The sequence below is a fragment of the Protopterus annectens genome, chromosome 1.part1 (assembly GCF_019279795.1).
Source record: "Protopterus annectens isolate FY-2018-M chromosome 1.part1, PAN1.0, whole genome shotgun sequence".
Classification (NCBI taxonomy): domain Eukaryota; kingdom Metazoa; phylum Chordata; order Ceratodontiformes; family Protopteridae; genus Protopterus; species Protopterus annectens.
This window is the reverse complement of record NC_056726.1, coordinates 962,134,861-962,154,577: the sequence shown is the minus strand read 5'-3', so window position 1 is coordinate 962,154,577 and position 19,717 is coordinate 962,134,861.

Genomic DNA, 19,717 nt, shown 5'->3' with positions numbered 1-19,717 from the left:
AAGTGGTATAACCATATATTTTTTTCTTTTTTGCATAAGAACATTTTGAGAAACTAAGTTTGCAAGTGCTTTATAAAAGTAGAAGAATTCTTAATTTGCCTGAGAGAAAGAGGAGTCAGGTTCCACAGTTGGCCACATTATGGGAATAGAGCATATCTCCTCCATGTGAGTTATGAGACTTGTGCTGATAGGCAAGGAATTTATTTTGGGAATATAGTGCTCTGGTGGGAGAGTATTGCTGAGCAGAGGCGCTAAGCCTAGGCATCTTGAGTGCTGGTGGAGAATAAAGTGGGTGAAGTTTAATTGGGCATACTTGAGGTAACTGGGTCCTCCATGCAGTTCAGTTTTTTGACTGCAGTGCAATGGTGTGCCCTACTGGGGCGGGCAGAAGTACATTTTGTTATTTTATAATGGCATTGCTCCAGTCTGTGTAACTGAGTAAAGATGATTAAAATGCAGATAGGCTGTAGCAGCTGATTTTCTAGCATGCACAGTCATGAAATATTCAGCTTTGCTGAGGACCCTAGTTTTGATGTATTTTTAATGGTGTTACTAATATTTAGATCAAACATAAGATTATTGTCAATAGTACATCTAGAACTTGGCGTTTGAGACTCTGTCTAGTGCTATATTTTCAGAGGATAGGACAGCAAAATTAGCTGGAACAGGAGATGAGGATTTGGGCAGGAAATGCATAACCTTAGTCCTTTTAGCTTTGAGTATTAGATTAGATTGTTGTGCCAATGTTCTATACAAGAGTATGAAGCCTGAGTGGCTGACTGGAGATCTTTTAAGGAAAGGTCTGAGCAAATGAGTGTAGAATCATTGGCAAATTGAATGATTGTAGAGGGGTCTGATGTAGTCTGTAAGTTATTAATGAATATAATGAATAATAAAAGTCCAGGTAGAGATCGCCGAGGAACACCTATGCTCTTAGGAGAAAGGCTGCATTTGTGTTTTACCATTTAATGCATTGGCTACTGCCGATAAGGTAGCATTTAAACTACAGACTGGTTGCATCGTGCAGGTGGAAGTCTTTGACAGATTAGAGCAGTAGCCGGTGGGATACTTTGTCAAATGCTTTGGAAAGGTCTAGAAAGGTTGCTGAGATTAGGTGGTTATTGTTACAATGTGAGTTAATAATGTTACAAAAGAAGAGTAAAGCAGGTGTTGCACTATGGTTTGGTTTGGTTGGAAACCATGATGCCTAAAGGGCAGTTGGTTATTTTTAAGAGGTACGTGAGTAGCTGAAATTAGATGCATCACTTCTGTATTTTTACAGCATAGGGAAAATAGCTATAGGTATGTAATGAATTAATTCAGTTGAGGTGCCACTCTTGTGTAGGGGTACAATAAAAGTCTTGATTCTGCAGGAATATTGTTTGCTGCTATTGTAGTCATATTTAGTTTTTACAGCATTTTTAATTTTGTTGTAGGGACTGGTTCAAGGGTGAAGTTAGGATAGTTTGTAGGTTTAAATAAGCTATGAGTGGTGACATTGGTAGACTTTGTTTCTGACCAGGGATGAAGCTGCATTAATGAAGTGGGAATTAAAGATGGCTGCTACTTTTGAGTCACTCTGCTGTGGGCTAGGAAGGTTTTCTTCATTTTAGGAATTTGATAATGGATGCCAAGAAACATTTTGGATAATGCTTACTTATTTTGTAGACTAAAGCAGTATTTATTCAAAGGTGCATAGGTGTGTACTAGGCTAATGGCCCTGGAGCTTTTACAAGCCTAGCCCATAGGATTACCCTGGCATAGTGCCACCCAACCTTAGTTCCCAGTGCCTGTGTCGAGTAAAGCCACTGGCGTGATCCCTGGGGTGAATTTTGTATTTCCCATCCACTCATCAAGATTTCTCTTGAAGAGGTCCAGTGAGGTGCTCTGTTTGACATGTATGGGAAGTCTGTCCCATAGCATGGGCAGTCTCTGGGTTATGAACCTGTCCCTCCAGCACCTTCTGTTGATTGTGGTAATGAGGTTGAGGTCTCTGGAGCGTGTAGTGCAGAGGGATTGGGATTTCTTTAGATGTAGCATTTCTAACAGACGTGGGTCAGACATGGCTTTGTAAGTCAAGCAGAGATTGCCTCTAAGTAGGCAATATGAGAGAGAGAATAGTTTAAGTTCTCTGAGTCTGTCCATATAGGACAAGTGTTTAAGGCCTAGGATCCTCGTTGTGAGGTACTTTTGTGGCCTCTCCAGTTGCTGCAGATGTCTAGTGAGGTACATGCCAAATGGGGCATTGTACTCGATGATTGGCCTAAAGAAGGAAGAGTAGAGGGAGACAATGACCTCTTTCTACCTGAATGCAAAACCCTTAGTAATGAGATGTGCCACATAGAAGGACTTTCTGACCACAGTGGCAGTGTGGTGGTCAAAAGAGAGGTTGCTGTCAACCTGTGTTCCCAGATCTCTTATAATGCCTTCTGTGTTCAGTAGACTACTATTAATATGGTAGTTCATGGGAACTGGGTTTTACCCAAAGGGGATGATGGCACATTTTTTGGCATTGAGCTTAAGGCCATGATTCTGACACCAGTCATTGGTCTCAGTGACGCCTTTCTGTAGGATGTCAACATCACTTGGGGAGTTAATAATGGCTCCCAACTTGGAATCGCCTGCAAACTTTGTCGGCCAGAGTCCCTTCATGTTGGACTGGACTTCTGAGAAGTAGATACCAAACAGGAGAGGACCCAGGACCGATCCCTGTGGGACTCAACTTGTGACTGGTTGGCAGTCTGACTTGGAGTCAGCTACTTTCACACTGTGAGTTCTGTATGTGAGCTAGTTTGCAACCCACCTGGTGATATAGGGATTGATGCCTAGCTTAGTGAGTTTTTCTATGATTCCTGAGTAGGGAATGGTATCAAAGGCCTTGGCCAGATCAAGGTAGGCTGTTTGACTCACCTTGCCTTCATCCACAGCTCTGGTGACTGACTCAAAGAAGTCGACCAAGTTGAGCAGGCATGATCTACACTTCACAAAACCAAACTGTGTGGGATCCAGAGTTTGAAGATTCCCTATATCCTTGTTTATTAGGTCCATGATGATGCATTCCATAGCTTTGCATATCAGACTTGTCAGGCTAATGGGGCGATAGTTCCCAGGGTCTGTAGTCACTCCTCCTTTGTGGAGAGGGATGACTATAGCATTGAGCCATTCGGTAGGGACAAAGCCTGAGGTGAGGCTGTGATTGAACAGGGCACACAGGTGAGGTGCCAGTTCACTCTGTAGTTCATGTAGAACACAGCCAGGGATATTGTCAGGTCCCATAGAAACTGTATTCTTGGCCTTGGACAGTGCTGTTTTAACCTGTGCAGCAATAATACTGGGTGCCTGGCAGTCTACTGGTAATTGTGATTGGTCCTTTGAGGGGGGGAGAGGGGTAAAGTTGGCACTGAATCTGTCGGCCAGTATATTGGCAATATCTGTTGGGTTGGTATAAGAGGTACCATTGTGCAGTAGCTCAGAGCAAATCTGGGTATTGCCATGGAGGTTCTTTACATAATTATAAAAAGGCCTTGTGGCTGTCTTTACTATATTCTGCAGTTCTGTTTTCATAGCTAGAGTTAGAGGATTTGATGAGGGATCTCAACTTTTTGTTGAGGTTGATAAGGAAGTTTTTCCAGTCTTGGGACTTCACCTTATTCCACATCAGTTTCCTCCTTCTGTTGTAGAGTTTGTTTATGGCAGGGTGCCACCAGATTGGCTTCCTTTTTTTGGAGGAGAGCATCTTGGTTTTATTGGGTATGATAAGATCCATGCATTTGTGTACGGGTTCATACAGTGCATTGGTGTATTATTCAGCAGTCATGCAAATCTTCTCCATTTGCATGGGTGTCGTGAAGTTAGCCACCTCTGTTCCTAGGATCCCAAAGTTAGCTTTGGAGAAGTTTTTCATGGTGGTTAACTTTGCGGGGATGGGGGTGGGTAGGAGGGATGTAGATTTCCAAGGTGATTTGTTTGTGGTCAGATCCGACCAGGGAGGAGTTGACTATTGGTGTAGAGCAATGGTCGCTCATGTTAATAATGATCAGGTCAAAGATGTTGCTACCTCTAGTGGGGGTAAGAATGAGCTGGTCCAGGGCATTGGAATTAATTAATTTCAGGAAACATTGGGCAAGTGTATTGGTACATGAGCAGTTTTCCCAGTTAATGGAGGGGTAGTTGAAGTTGCCCAGTATGAATGTGTTAGGTTGGACCCTAATATTTTCCAGGGTGCTTAGGAATGTGGAGTGAGTGTCTTGGGACATGGTTGGGGACCTATAACAGGATACGACCTGAATTGCTGTCTTACCCAATGTTAGCTGCACCTGAAGTGTCTCTGATGCGTTATATTGGGCTACCAGTCTGGAGGTGTGTGCATCCTTTATGGATATGGAAATACCACCACCTTTGGAGCTTTGGTCCAAGTTCTGAGGCTGAAAGGTGTGGAATGAGTTATAGCCTGATAGTGCAGGGGTGCTTTCTGCTGCCTTGAACCAGATCTCTGTTAGAGCACAAATGTCGATGTTCTCCATTTTAAGGAGTGCTTCGAGCGAGTGCATTTTGAGATTTAGACTTCTAGCATTGAGCAGCATGACCCTTAGATTGCATTTGTTTGTAGCTGTTACAGAGGTAATTTGGTCTTTGGAACAACGCCTAAAAAAGGCATTATACTTTTTTTGGCAAGAGCCTTGTCCAGTATCCAGAAGCCCAGGGGTGACAGATGCAGGCCATCTCTGGCAAAGCATCAAGGTCTGTCAATCATGTCATCCCAGGCAGACAGATACTGGATCCCCTTAGAATGACACCAGAAACTTAGCCAGTTGTTGAAATCCATCATTTTCTGCTTGTACTGTGATATCATTCTGGGTGAATGTAGGATGCTGCTCAGGGCTAGGGTCGTACCTGCCTGGGCTACATAATCTGAGAGCTCCTCCATGTCTCTTTTCATGTAGTCCAGGGAGGTACGTCTCAGGTCATTCACACCCACATGTACAATGGCAGTCATATTTGTACCTATTGTTGAGGCATCTGAGTGCATGCGTTATATGGCTGATCCTGGCACCTGACAGGCAGCTGACTGTTACTTTCTACTTATTCAACCTAGTGAGTGGGACATCAGTGTGCCTCACTATCAAGTCACCTATGACTAGTGTGCTGGGCATGCTGTTTTGCCTTAGTGGCTTTGATTGGGTGGCACACTGTTTAGGAGAGTTATGTGTCTCGTGATTAGTGTTGTGTTGTGGTGGTTGAGTGTGTTTCTGCCTTGGAAGTCTCTGCTGTTTGGGTATATTTTTATTGAGAGCATCCACGAAGGTGGGTGTGTGGTTTGTGTTTTTATGTGAAGGCAGTGCTGATGTGTGTTCTGGAGGGCTATGTGTTCCATGTGGTGTGGTGCAAGTGTTGACCTTCTCCTCTTGACCAGCTATTCCGGCCTTGGCTGGAGAGTGAGTGGCTTCCAATTTGGATATATAAGTGCATCTCTCACAAGTCTGAATTTTGGGAGGTAAGAGGAGCGGGTTATCGGTGTACATGAGGCAGTTGCTACATTGCCTCAGGATGCCCACGTTCACCAGGGCAAAGCACAGGGAACTGACACTTAGACATGCCTGGAGGGGTGGGCATTAATAATAAGTGCTGGATCTGTTTCCTTGTAGAATGTTTAGTGCTGGTAGCACTTTTATGTGCTACAATAACTGCTACAAGAAGTCTGGTATTGTAAAGTGCTAGACTAATAAGTTAGTAAAAGTGCAGGAGAGGACAGAACTAGCAGATCAAAGGAAAAAGAGCAGACTTTGGCATCTCTCAGAAGCTTACAAACAGTCCTGGATACAGCAAATCTGTATCTGGACTAGACTAGTTACAGGAAAGGCAGGAAACAAGCGCAATGTGGGCTTTTAAACCAGAAAGTTGAAAGAGATGGAAAAACTGCCTAAACGGCCAAGAAACTACATATTCTGGGCCAGAAACCACTCCTTTTGTGGTAGATAGGCGACCTAGTGCTTACCACTCCCACTGATAAGCTAGAAGGCTTCCCTCCAACACAGAAAGGCTTGGGGGGGCTCAGAAGCTTACATACAGTCCTGGATACAGCAAATCTGTATCTAGAGTAGACTAGTTAGGAAAGGTGGGAAAAGTGCAAAATGTGGGCTTTTACGCCAGAAAGTCGAAGGACATGGAAAAAGTGCTCAAACAGCCAGAAACTGCTCCTGTTGTGGTAGATAGGCTACCTAGTGCTTACCACTCCCACTGACAAGATAGAAGGCTTCCCTCCGACACAGAGATTATTTAGTTATTGTTGTCATTGTTTACTGGGACTCTGACTTTGTTGCATACATTTCTGTACATTTGATATTTGGAAGGGTTTTATTAGTCTGCCATTGTTTCCATCCTATACATCTTTTTTTTTTAATAGATGCTTTGCTAACCTGGTAAGCCAAGGGCCTGGATGCAGCTTTATTCTTTTCTTCTAAATGGGGCATGCACATTCAGAACGGTTAGGAAGACACTGTTAAAGACTTCAACTGCTTTGTTTAAAGGGAGCTACTTTAGTGTGAGTGTGTTACATTGCTGTGGGGTGGATATAAAAGATCTCAGGATTAACGTTCATTGAAATATGAGCTTGACTGTAGTGGAGCGAAGCGAGGTTAGTAATGCATTGTCTAGTGGTGAATGCAGGTAGTGATGACTTTGGATATCAGGGAAGATACCTGCCTCTTGGATTTTGTCTGGATACAGGCAATAATACAGCTAAAGTTGTGAAGATGTTTGTGGCTTTGTTAAATCCGGTTATGTATTTATTAACTGGGTAAAATTATAGAGGTTTAGTGAGTATACTGGAGGTGCATGCAATGAGTTTACCCAGTTGGTGTTTAGGTGTGGTAGTTTCAAGAGAAAAGTTTTTGAGGGCCATGATAGGATATCCTCAAGAGTCTGTGGATTATTTTTTTTGGGGGGGAGTGATGCAGAGGGATATGATACATATTACATTCATTGGGTTAATTTGAAAGAGGACGATTAGAATTTTAGCATTGTCAATGGGAGATAATCTCATGTGGGTATGGATAGATTTGTAGTGTAATTTAGCACATGATGACTACACCTCCAGTTCTTTTTTTTTTTTTTTTTTTTTTTGGTCAAGCCTTAGGATATTGCACACTTGTAGAGAATGTCCTTATTTTTAATTGATGGCTTTAGCCAGGTTTCTGTAAATATATCAGGGGTATCCTATGCTACCTCTGAATGGAATGTGGTTATTTTAATACAAAGACTTTGCATGTTTAGGCGAATAAAATTAAGAAAAATGTTATACCTGAAATTGTATTGTGGACTTTTTTGATTTGTTATATTTTATATTTGCTCTAGGGAACCTTCTCCTTTCCCTTAGATGCTAGAAAATACCCTACCTCTTTCTGTTGTGCATGTGTTACTTTCTTGATAACTTGGACGCTTGTACTTGCTAGTTTTCCTGTTTCTGTTTCTTCTGATGCAGCGTTCGCTTTACTCTGTGTGTCCCACAGTCCCTTGAGACATCCTATTTTTATCTTTAGATTTTTAGCTATCTCTGAGAACTGCAACAGTCTTTTTTCTTTCTATGTTTGCTTACTTTCTGAACACAGGAATCTATTTGTCTTTTCTATCCGTACATTTCAGCTTGCCCCAGTTATTCTAGTTTAACTATGAACTTACTGGCCAGCAGGATATGACCTGAGTTACTCTCCATTATTTCCTTTAAAACATTAGTCCAAAATGGCAGTATTTACTTTTTTGAGACTTTGTTTCCTCGTCTTATGGAACTTTTATTGAAACATCTCTCAGACAAATTACTGGAGTCCAAATGGCTACTTACTGTGAAATATATATTTGTATCTACAGCAGTAAATCTAAGGGCCAGTACTTTCCATTTCCATCCCGAACAAGCTATTTAATCCACGAGGACTGAATTTTGTAGAAAGTCCACAATTCTCCTATTCCCAAGAAAAGGTGTAAGGTTTTAACTGATTTAGAGTTCAGACAGCTAAATGATGTAGGAGTACAACTCCTGACTTTTTTGATAAGGGAATAGAGTTCTACACGCAGACTATAATTTTGGAGGTCAGCCAGGGTGTGTGAGATTGTCTCATACCAAGGGTTATATGTAAGGAACATCTGCAGCATGTCTAAAATCCCACGTTTAAAGGCATTCTAGTCCAGAGCAGTAAAATGAGGTAACGACTTTGGCAGTTTGAAGGAATTACGTGAATGTAGCTGCACGTGTGAAGCTATTTAGAAAGTGTGTGCAGGTTATGTGACAGGATTTGATGAAAGCCCTCTCAATGTCTCATCATTATTAGTCACTGCTGATATCCCGCACCCCATGTAATTCGCTATACAGGTTAATAGTGTCCCATCCACTGCATAAGGTTAATAGCTGATGAGTGCTAATTGTAGTGACAGAAATACATAAGACAGGATAGAAGGTAGCAGACTGTGTAGGCTCGTAGGTAAGTACTAGGCTAGTTGCCTTAGTGGGCCTTTTTAAGTCTAGCCAATTTTCCTTTCAAATGTGAGAATAAAACCCTGTATCTTGTGATTGAGAGATAAATACCTTAACCATTATACCAACCCCCCCAACTTATGTTTGCCTTTTGAAGGAAGAATGCAAATATGGACAAATGAAAAACAGAAGAAAAAAATGAGGATTCACATTTCCGGACTGAATTTAGTCCAATAAAACATAGCTAAGTTTGTTATATGTCAGTTGTAAAGGTCTTATTAACAAAATACTGTTACAATTTACTCCTCTGCTATATATAATGCTAAATAAAAATTATGCAGATCATTATGTGGTATGCTATAAAGAGAAATACTCGGTGACATTTTTTTTATTGGAGTAGCCTGGTAAACACATCTGTGCTTTGTAGCCTTGTGTTAGATGTTGTGTTTATGGTGAAAGCAATGATCACTATTTTGAAGATTGCTTTTTATGGGCATTATCTGCTTCATGCGAGAGGTAGAGGGAGGAGTGGGAGGTTGGCATAATGGTTAAGGTGTTTACCTTGCAGACATAAGGTGCAGGGTTTGATTCTCATTTGGGCTAATTGTCTAGGCTTAAAATACCCCCCAAGGGCAGTTAGCCTAGTACTAATCTACAAACCTATGTTGCTTCAAATCTTAAAGAGAAAGCTGCTCTAAAAGGGATTCAGTGGTACAGTAAGAAAGTCTGCTCTTCAATGCGCTTGTTCCCCTTTCTGGCTATTAACTGCATATAGCTGAGTTTCCATTGTGTTATACTTAATGTTTTGCATTCCAGTTTGAGGAAAGGGGCACTAAGAGATCAAATATAAACCCCTTCTTTTCTATACAAAAATGAGTAAATTCTGCTATATTTTAACAGAAATAATTTACAATCAGTTTGCTACTGTTTTGGCTGTGAAAGCTGGAGTGTACATAGATACAGAGCTAGAGGGGGATCTATGTTGACCTTCTTATTTTATACAGCAGTTGCCAGTAAAGTGTGTAAGCAGTAAAGCAAATGTTAAGTAACTGTCTAAGTCAGAGCAGCTGTAACACGTTTTAAATTATCTGAAATGTTCTTACTGCTGAAAGCTCACAATATATTCTTTGAAAACAGTGTCTGAATTTTAACATAAATGCCTTAATGTTTCACTTCCATAAGTGACAATGAGACTTTGCTGCATTAAAAAGTGTTTTCATTAGAGCAATGCTCCACTTCAAAGAAGCAGTGAAATCCATCCCTTTCCTTCAGACGTCAGAATTTCATGTTTTTTCTGCTTTCCCACGAAAACTATTTTGGTAATTTAGCTTAGATTAAAAATACCATCTGTTTTCTAGCATTTTAACTGCTTGCAACAATTTTAGCCATCTGTGCTTTAGCAAATATGAGTAATTTCCATTTATCATACTTGGTTATTTTTAGTTAGCTGTTTAGTCCCACTGCCAGTTTCTCATCATTTTAGGTCTGTGTGAATGAGATACCAGCTCTGTTTTCCAGTGCTGTGGTCCAGAAACTTTACCAAAATTTGCATTCGACCTGCTGCTTGTGTTGATCTCATGCTGGTTGTTTCCCAGTACAAAGCATCCTTGTGTGTTGGGGGTGCAGTGAGCTCAGAATGGTACTAACTGCATGCATGTAACTTACCAGTTTCGTGCTATTTGCAATTTTCAAATTTTTTTCAACTGTACAACCATTTCCACAGAGTCACAGGTTGATGGCCGACTGTGTTCGAAGGTCAGGTCTGACCTTAGTGCTCTGTCAGTCTCCATACCTGAATGAGTGCATAAATATTCAACAACACTGACTTGAGATTTCATAACTATAGCTTGTGTAATATAATGCATCACACTATTCCTAAACACAACCACCCAATACATTACTGTTGTTTCACACTGTCATAACAGAAGCTTTTATGATTATAGCAAGCTGTTTAAATAGTTTATACCCCAGTTTTGTGCCCCCTCTTACTACTTCCCTACTATCAATGTCACAGGCATGCAGTGACATTTTAAGTCCAAAGGGCTGATCTCTGACCAGAAAATACAGTAAGACCAAAGGATTGTTTTTTTACATCCCTGTGTCTTTTTAGCTGTAAGTATAAATGAGATAGATAGTACTATACATAACAAAGAAGCACAAACAAGAAAGCTTGTACAAAAACATTGCATGTCTTTTTAATTGACCAATGAGTTAGTTCATCTAGCAGATCAAAATGAAAATGTAAAACTGCAGCTGTTCTCAATTATATGTGCATACATGACACGTCCTCCAACTCTCATTTCCCGAACAATCAGGTTAAGCTAAGATGGCAGTAGGGAAACATCTAACTTAATTATTAGCTGCATAGTTGCATAGGAGTCCTGCAGTTGTTTATTTTGCAGTAAATGATCCACAACTTCAATCACAGAGGGCTAACCCAAATTAAAAATTCACTCGTGGCTTTATGTTTGCCTGGTTTCAGAAGATTTTTCTGAACAATACTTGCATATTTTAAAACATTTACTTGAGGAATTCATTGTCTTGCTAACTTTATGTCTATGTATGTGCTCTATACTTCCAGGTCAGACTGAAGACCTGCTGAATACAATTTGCTGTCTAGTAGCAGTAGCAGTTAACAAGACCAATATGACAAAAGCAATATATATTTATTCGCAGATGTCAGGATTCAAAATGCGTTGCTATCGTTCTATTCCTGCATGAAAGTGACTTTTCACAGACCTGTTTAAATGTAGCAAATAACTGATACATCACTGATTCCAGCTTTAAAAAGAATAAATATTTAATTGTGTTACAGATGAAAACCTCATATAAATTGTCTCTCTCTTGCTTTTTCAAGGGGGAAACAGTGCACGTCTGTGTATGTGTGTTTGTGTGGGATGTAAAATGTGAGCATGCTTATGTATATTATCTAAAATGCATGAATATAGGGCTTTGTGAACGCTGCTGTTTTTCTTCCATTCTTTGAGCTTGTCTTTATTGTACATTTCCCACACGTTACAGACATCATTCAGTGGTGACCACACATGATGCAACAGTCTGCAGTCTTCCTTCAGCATCTGTTTTGTCTAGGCTATGCTGAGAACATACACAGATTGCTGAAAGAATGTAGTTATGTCTAAGCAGTAAACAGTGTGGTAGGAAAAACAGTTTGATGACAAGTATTGTTAAGTGCCAGCTACTTCTACAGTGTCCACAGAGCATGACCGGTCCTGATATTACTTTGTGAATTAATTTAAGACATAAGTGTAGTCAAATTATCCTATTAAAAAGAAAAGTACTGGAACCTACGAATGGCCCAAGTTCTGACTATGATCTCATTATACCTTTGATTTTAATGGAACACAGTCTATGGCAAAGGGAAATAAGGCATGAACAAATGACCAGGCTGTAGCCTGGCAGTGTGTCGCCACAGTGAACCAAAAGATCGAATGGATTACTAGTGCTTTCGTATGTCAACTCCTACATTTCTTGAATGCCACGTAAACTTGCCCTGTTAAGTACATGACAGAGTAAAGCAGGAAATAAATGAAGCATGGGATATATATATATATATAATGCTTTGTTCTTATCTGTGCAACCTTATCAATGTGCAGGGTATATTGCCATAGAGTCACAGAGAAGCTGCAAGTGTGGATGCTCTCGGCATTTTACCACAAGCTAAATATGCACATGCAGGAATGGAAGGATGCCTTAGGCTCACAATTATACATTTTATGTATATCCGCAACAAAGGATGAGTGTCCTGTTACTTCATCAAAAGTAGTGCAAGTATCTGTAGAGAAGAAGAGAGCCATCTGGTCAGAACTCTGATCCACAATCTTATCAATGGACATAATTAAGAAGACTAGAATAACAAGGTTAATGATCATACAGACTATTTACTAAATTAATGCATATGTAACACTTAATATACTTGTTGAGCAAATTGCAGCCAATAACTATACACAGATGAGTGGAGGAATGCTGTCAGCTGCCAACTATAGCATGTAGAAAATATAAAGCAGTTGGTGTTAAGCACTGTGTAGTATCCCATGGGGTGGGATCCTTTCAGAGATATTATGTGGCATATTTATGGAGCAGGAATGCTGACATGCAGATTAGTCATGAGTCTGTGGGAGGTGCTGAAGCAGTCTCTGAGATTATTTACACCTGTATCAAATAAGGAAGGGGAACCTTTGTCATAGGCTGAATGGGGTAAATTTGCAGTTTCCCTTCCAGTCACCTACGTTAGATATGAAGTTAGAGAAGGAACTGCTTTAATTTATAAAAAGCATGCATTTGTTCTGGAGATGGAATTTTTTTTGGGAGAGGTATCCGTAATGTCACCAAGTCTTATTTATGTAATTATTTAGAATTATGTCCATTAATTTTTGTATTTGTCTTACTAATGGTCTTGCAAATATGAAGTAGCTCAGCAGGATTGGGTCATTTACAGCTTTGTAGATCAGGAAGAGATCACCATATGAGAGTCTAGTCTGTACTCTGTAGGAAACACAGAAGAGAGGCAGAGCTTTTGAACACTCTTAGTGATTTAGGGATCTCGTGTCTGAGAACATTTTTGATAAGAAACTGCTGTGGTTTCTCAAGATGATTAGATGCTTGGACAGGTATGTGCCAAAGGGTGCATCATATTCCAGTATGGATGCGAAGCAGGAAGAGTAGAGGGGAATGACGACATCTCTGGTCCAAGAGGAGAAGCCCTTAATAATCAGTTGGTCAAGTTAGAAGACTTTCTTGATGACAGTGGATATGTAGAGGTCAAAGGAGGGTTTGTTATGCATGAAGGTGTGTCGCTGTCTAATGACTGTTTATTTTAAGGGCGGGGTGATATTTATGTAGTAGGTGTGTGATACTTCCTGTTTCTCAAGCTGTACATTGCTATATTTTTTGGCATTCAGTTTTAGATCATGATCCTGACACCACAGGTTTATCCGAGTTACACTCTCTTATAGGCTAAGAGTGTGGATGATGGCTCCAAACTTGTAATCATCAATGATTTGGTCAGCTAAAGGCTTGTAATCTGGAGAAGTAAATGCCAAATAAAAGCAGTCTCAGAAGAGATCCCTTTGCCTCACTACAGGTGAAAGTCTCTAAGGTGATAGTGTGCCACCAGTTCTAATACTCTGGGTTCTATCAGTATGCTAGTGGGTGAGCCAGTGAGATACACAGGGATTTATACTGAGATTGACTGGTTTATCAATAATACCTGAGTTGAGTATAGTGTCATATCAAAATAAGCCATCTGCATGAAGTTACCCTCATCTAGTGCTTCTGTGACTCTTTCAAATAAGTCAGCTAGGTTTAATAGGCATGGTCAACCTTCACAAAGCCAAACTGGTTTGGATCTAGGGAAGTGGGTTCACTGTACTCCTGTAGATAAGGTCCATGGAGATACATTCTATCACCTTGCAAGTGATGGTAGCGAAGCTGATAAGTTCATAGTTCCCATGGTCTGTGGTAGGGCCACTACTGCAGAAATGCATTTCTACAGGTCTTTTTCAAGCTTCTGGTATGTATCCAGTGGAGAAGCTGTGGTTGAATAGTTTAAAAATGAAATCCAATGATGGAGCTTCATTCTGATTTGGAAAAAAAAAGATATTGCCTTGGACCGTAAAGCTACTGTTTTTTTTCCTTGAAAAGTACTTTAAGCATATGCTGTGAAGTGATTTCTGAATCAAGAAGGGACTAGATACGTCATACTGGGATATCTGGAGGTGATAGGGAGAGAAGATAGAAAATGTATCTGCCAGAATGTTAGCTACATTCTCCCAATTTGAGTGGGTAATGCTGTTAGAGGTAAGCCCAAAGCAGTGCAGACTATTATTTATGAGGTACTTTATAGTATTACTTAATTTGTTGTGATTACCTTTCAACAACATAGCAATTATAGTTCATAATTAGATTTATAAGATCTGATTTTACTTTTCAATTCTTCATTAAAAAATATGCAGCTAGTATGTCTTAGTCACTTCCATGAGTTTAGCATGCTGAGATTTTCTTCATTTCTTTATGTTTAAAGTCTGTTTATGGTTAAATTCCACTGTAATGAATTGCTTTTAAACACAGCATTGTATTTGTGGTGAATAAGAACAGAAACCTCTATAGAATGGTTGAGATGGGAGTATAAATGTCAGGCATATGTAGCAGTACTTGTTATAAGGACAATCAGGGGTAGGGGATTACTGTACAGTAATGTCTCAAGTCAGCAGCAAGGAGAAAGTTGGCCTTGGAGAAGTCTATAAAAATAGTTGTGTTGGATGGTGACCCATACTGGAAAAAAATGGTGAATATTACAGAGGAATCATCTGATCTGACCAACAAGAGTTTCACAGTGGATGGGGATAAGGCAAGGGCTGTGTTGGTGAAGACATGATTGAGTATGCTGATTCTGCTAGAAGGGGAATGCGTTGTTTAATCATGGAAGTTTCCATTAAGTCAATTATTGTGCATATTTATTTGTTGAGGTACACGTCTTGGCAATTAATGGAGTGCTTGTAAAATTCCATCAGAATAATGATGTTTAAATTAATGGAGGGGGACTCTAATTTATTAAGCCATGCTTTATGATTTGTAGGTGTCAGGAATGTAGTTTGTTAGTGGACCAGGATGTGATACCAGGTCTTATTTACAGATAACAGGATACAAAGGAGTTCATGGTCATTATCCTGCTTGAATATTCTTGACATGATAGCCTTTCAGGCAAAGACAGACATGCCACCACCAGCATTAGTGGAGTTTTATCACTGCATAAGGCCTCAGGGAAGGGCATTTCCTTATTTAGGCTCCTAGAACTGTGCAGAGCTCTACTGACATTTGGCAGAGTCAAATTTGTATTTACTAGGTGGTAGCTTGAGCAGGTTGACATTGCCTAAAGAAGTCATTATGAAGGCAGAGACTGTCTTCTATACAACAGCCCTTGAGATGTAGGTGCATGCCATCCCTGGTGAAACAGATAATAATGCATCTAGGCTGTCACCCACTGGACCCTCTCTGAAAGACACCAATAACTAAGCCAATTATTAAAGTGAATCATCTCTTGCTTACATTGTGGCATCAGTGTTGGAGATGTTGGGATACTGCTTAAGACTAGCTTCCTTCCGAACTTACAGATATACTCAAGAGAGCTTCATCATATCCCTCTTCATATAGTTTAAGGGGATGCATTGCAAGTCATTCACATCCATGTGAACAATGACAGCAATGACTGTGTCATATTCATACTTGGGGTGAAGAGACTTGAGTACCCTCATGATATGGTAAATTCTGGTACATGAGAGGCAGCTGACTCTTCCCCTATCTTTGTTTGGCCTTGTTAGTAATGCATCACTGTGTCACATTATGGACTGTCCTATAACAACCACATTATCAGTGAAAGTAGACCTCTTGTAGCCTGTCAGGCCTCATCAAACCACTGTGCTGACTCTTGTGTTAGTGGTGGAAGAAGCTATATGTGGCATGGAATAGATGTTTGTATACTGCTGAGGTTTAACTGTGGTGCAAGCATTTATAATGCCACACCTAGTAGATTTTTGAAGTGATTGTTTTAGCACCTCAACATATGATATTTTCTATTTGTTTTGCAGTGTGTGGATGTAGTGATAATAGGAGTACTGATTACTCAGTGTCAGAGGTATGCCTTCACTTGTGATAAGTATTTGCATGTCTCACACATGGACTCATTTTGTGGTAATAAGAAATGGTTGTCAATAAGTTTGTAGCAGTTTGCACACTGCCTCAGAGTGCCAAGAGTTAGAAGGCTAGTAAAGGCAGACTGAAGACCCATGGCTAATACAGAAACACCTGGTGGTATACAGTTTGCAGTGTTACAGAATTCTGGTGTCCCTCACTATATCTAGAAGGGAGGGGTTTTGTATGATATATAAAGAGACTTCAGAAATGGCTGGTAGAACATGGTTTGCAATGCTATGATAGTTTAGTGACTCTTATTCTGTCTACAATGAGGAGGGAAATGTATGGTATATAAACGGACAGTGAAACAGTACAAAACAATGCAACAGTATAATACAGCACAGTGCAGTAGAGCATGATATAGCACAATACAGTACAGGTCAATAAAGTATAATATTACAAGGGTTAAATGAACAGCAGGCACAATCATTTAGCAAATGTGCGATACAGTGTAATATTGAAATACCTGAACAGTAGCCAAGGACATCACAGCACAATATTCCAATGAGAAGTTCAGTGCAGTACCACATTTTTATTGAACATTTGAGCTGTAGGCACAGTTGCCACATCACATTACTCCAACAGCTATAGAAATCTACTGAGTACAAGATTCCAAGAGGTGAGTAATAAAATAGGCACAACATTACAAGAAAGATTTGGTACAATACATATGGATGCTGCAGCGTAGAAACAGAGGCATTATAGCAGTCTAATGTACTACAATATTAAATAGAATGTAGAACAGTAGAAGTATTGAAACAAAGTATGCAACAAAGAAATGTTTAGATACAACAGGCATGGAGGTACAATGTGAACATCTAGTTAAGATATGACACAGTAGACACTATAGTTGGATATTAAAACAATCAGGCACTTTTGGGAAACTTGTAGGGCACAAGCATTGTAACAATGCTAAATCCAACACCACTAGTGGACAGATAGTGCTGCAAACTGCTTGCATATGCAGCCAGAGACATCCAGTTTCTAGTGAGTGCTTGGGTGAAATGACTCTAATACAACAGGCTACAACAACAGCAGCTATGGTAACTCTTGACATCAGTAGCTGACAGTGTCACAAATTGCTGGCATATAAGACCAAGCACAGCCAGGTGCAAGTGAGCACTAGGGTGTATAGTCATGGGAATAAAGGGAGGAAATGCTTCCTGCAGGAGTTTGGAGGATAAGGATAATTAGCAACATGAGCAGTTGGTATTGAAGTATGCACTCTGATACTGTTTTGAATACTCTATATGCCCACAGCACTAAATGTGCCACTTCCCAGATGGTTGGAACATTTTTCGAAGTCAAACAGAGTTCAAAGTAAATGTGTCCTGTTGCAGCACAGCAGAACAGAGCCTGGAAACACAATCCCCCAGATTCACTAATCCTCCTTGTAAGACTTAATAAGTTTTACTCGGAGGCTGCAGTTGAACGGTTTGATGTCAGCATGCCATGAATATTCATGAGGGTACGCTGACTCAACCGTAACTCTTACACGGACTGAGTAGGAAAGCAGGGGGCATGTCTGACTGCCGAGCAGTCTAAATGTGCACACCCCTGCAAGGTTATAAAAAGCAAAATGTCAACACACAAGAGTAAGTTCGCTCAAATGTACTTGCACCCAACACCACACTCCCTGACACTGTAAACCCCCATCACACATATATAAAGTAAATAATTATATATATTTTTTTAAATCCACGATATAGCTGCCCGTATTTGCGCGGGTGTGCCCATTGCTTAGCTAGTTAGCAATTCTGACATGGAAGAGCATAAGAAAGAATGTTTATGCAAATCACACCAAATTGCAATAGTGTAATGGTAGAATGTATGCACAAAGAGAAGGCATTCAAGGTTCGAGTCCCACCACTCCCTTTCTTATTTATGTTTTAAATCAGTATTTGAAATAATACCAGACATATATGATTAAAATCTTATTAAAAGCAGTGACATGGCCAATGTATCAGTGAAAAAAATATATATTTTTAAAGGACCCAGATAGCCTGGTGTTAAGCAACATTTTACACAGCTAAACAGAGGTGCCCATAGCTTAATAGCACTTTATCCAGCTAAACAGAGTTGCCCATAGTTTAATAACACTTTACCAAGCTAAACAGAGTTGCCTATAGTTTAATAGCGCTTTACCCAGCGCAATGTGTTTGCACAGATGTGCGCGCCACGCCAACCAGGGCACTGTAGGGCACCGGGAAGCAACATAGAGCTAAGTTGCTTAAACGCAGCCACACCCCCTAGCCTGTCTAGACAGTAATAAAATAAAAGAATGACAAGGTTCGAACCCAGGACCCTGTGCATCATAAGTAAAGTACAGAACCACTAAGCCATGACAACATAGGAGATGCAGCCACTATTAACATTCATATACTTACGAATGGTAGTTTAACCATTACTAAGCAGGTCTGCAGTCAGCCGAGAAGTTTACAAAACGGCCAATCACAAAAAAGTGCAGGAAATGTGGCATATTTAAGCCCCATTGGCGGGAATACTCGCCATAACTGATTGTAGCACACATTTGCAGTCAGAATGGCAGGTGTAGGAGAGGGTTCACGCTTCCGAGAGCAATGTTGGGGCATCGAGGAGTCCAAATACATGGTTTGGCTCCTTGTCCACCATCACGAGTCAAGACTCCTGCAGGGCCAGTTCCAAGGGACGGAGTACAAGGCAGAGGCTTGGAACCGGATAGCTCGTGATCTCACCAGTGCCACAGGCATTCCCCTGACTGGTGAGCAGGTCCATCACCACCATGCAGACCTGAAGAGACGAAAGCAGGACTGCCTGAACCAGTGGATACAGGAGGCCCGTGGGATGCAGGATGCCCCACAACTGAGTATGTAGCCATGGAATGCAGTATGTAAGAATTGATAATGGAGTATGTATAATGGATAGGTATGTTTCAATAGCCCTTCATTTACTTAACAGCTGCAGGTGACCGTGTTACGAATCAGCAAGCCTATGCTGATAGGCTGCTAAGGTTGTGCCACCAGGCAGGTTATTGATTATTCTGCATGTATTGTTATATAAAATATGTTTTGAGAGCATGAAAGAATGTGTTGTAGTCCAATAAAACAGCCATAAAATTGCCTGAATAAGTCCTCTGCATGTACTGTCAGATAAAAACGTCAGAGAGGCAGAAAAAAAGTGTAGTAACCCATTAAGAAAGGTAACATATGTCTGGAATAATATCTCTGCAGGCACTGTCATATAACATAAGTGAGTGAGCCTGAAAAAAGATTGTTCTAACCTATTAATAAATGTATAATATGTCATGAACATGTCTGCCATAAACACCGTTAAAACAAATAAAGGAGTGAGCCTGTGGAAAAGTGTGCAATGTCATTAATAAAGGTCTAAAACCCAGAGTGTGTCTGTGTCACAGAGTCTGAACTGTTGTAGTACCCTTGCATTATACAAACAGTACTGTTTGAAAATGTGCTGGCAACCCAGAGTTATGCAGCTCCATATAAAGTGGGTGATGGAAGTGCTAGTAGCTGTGAAACATATATACAGTCCACAATAGTCAGTTAC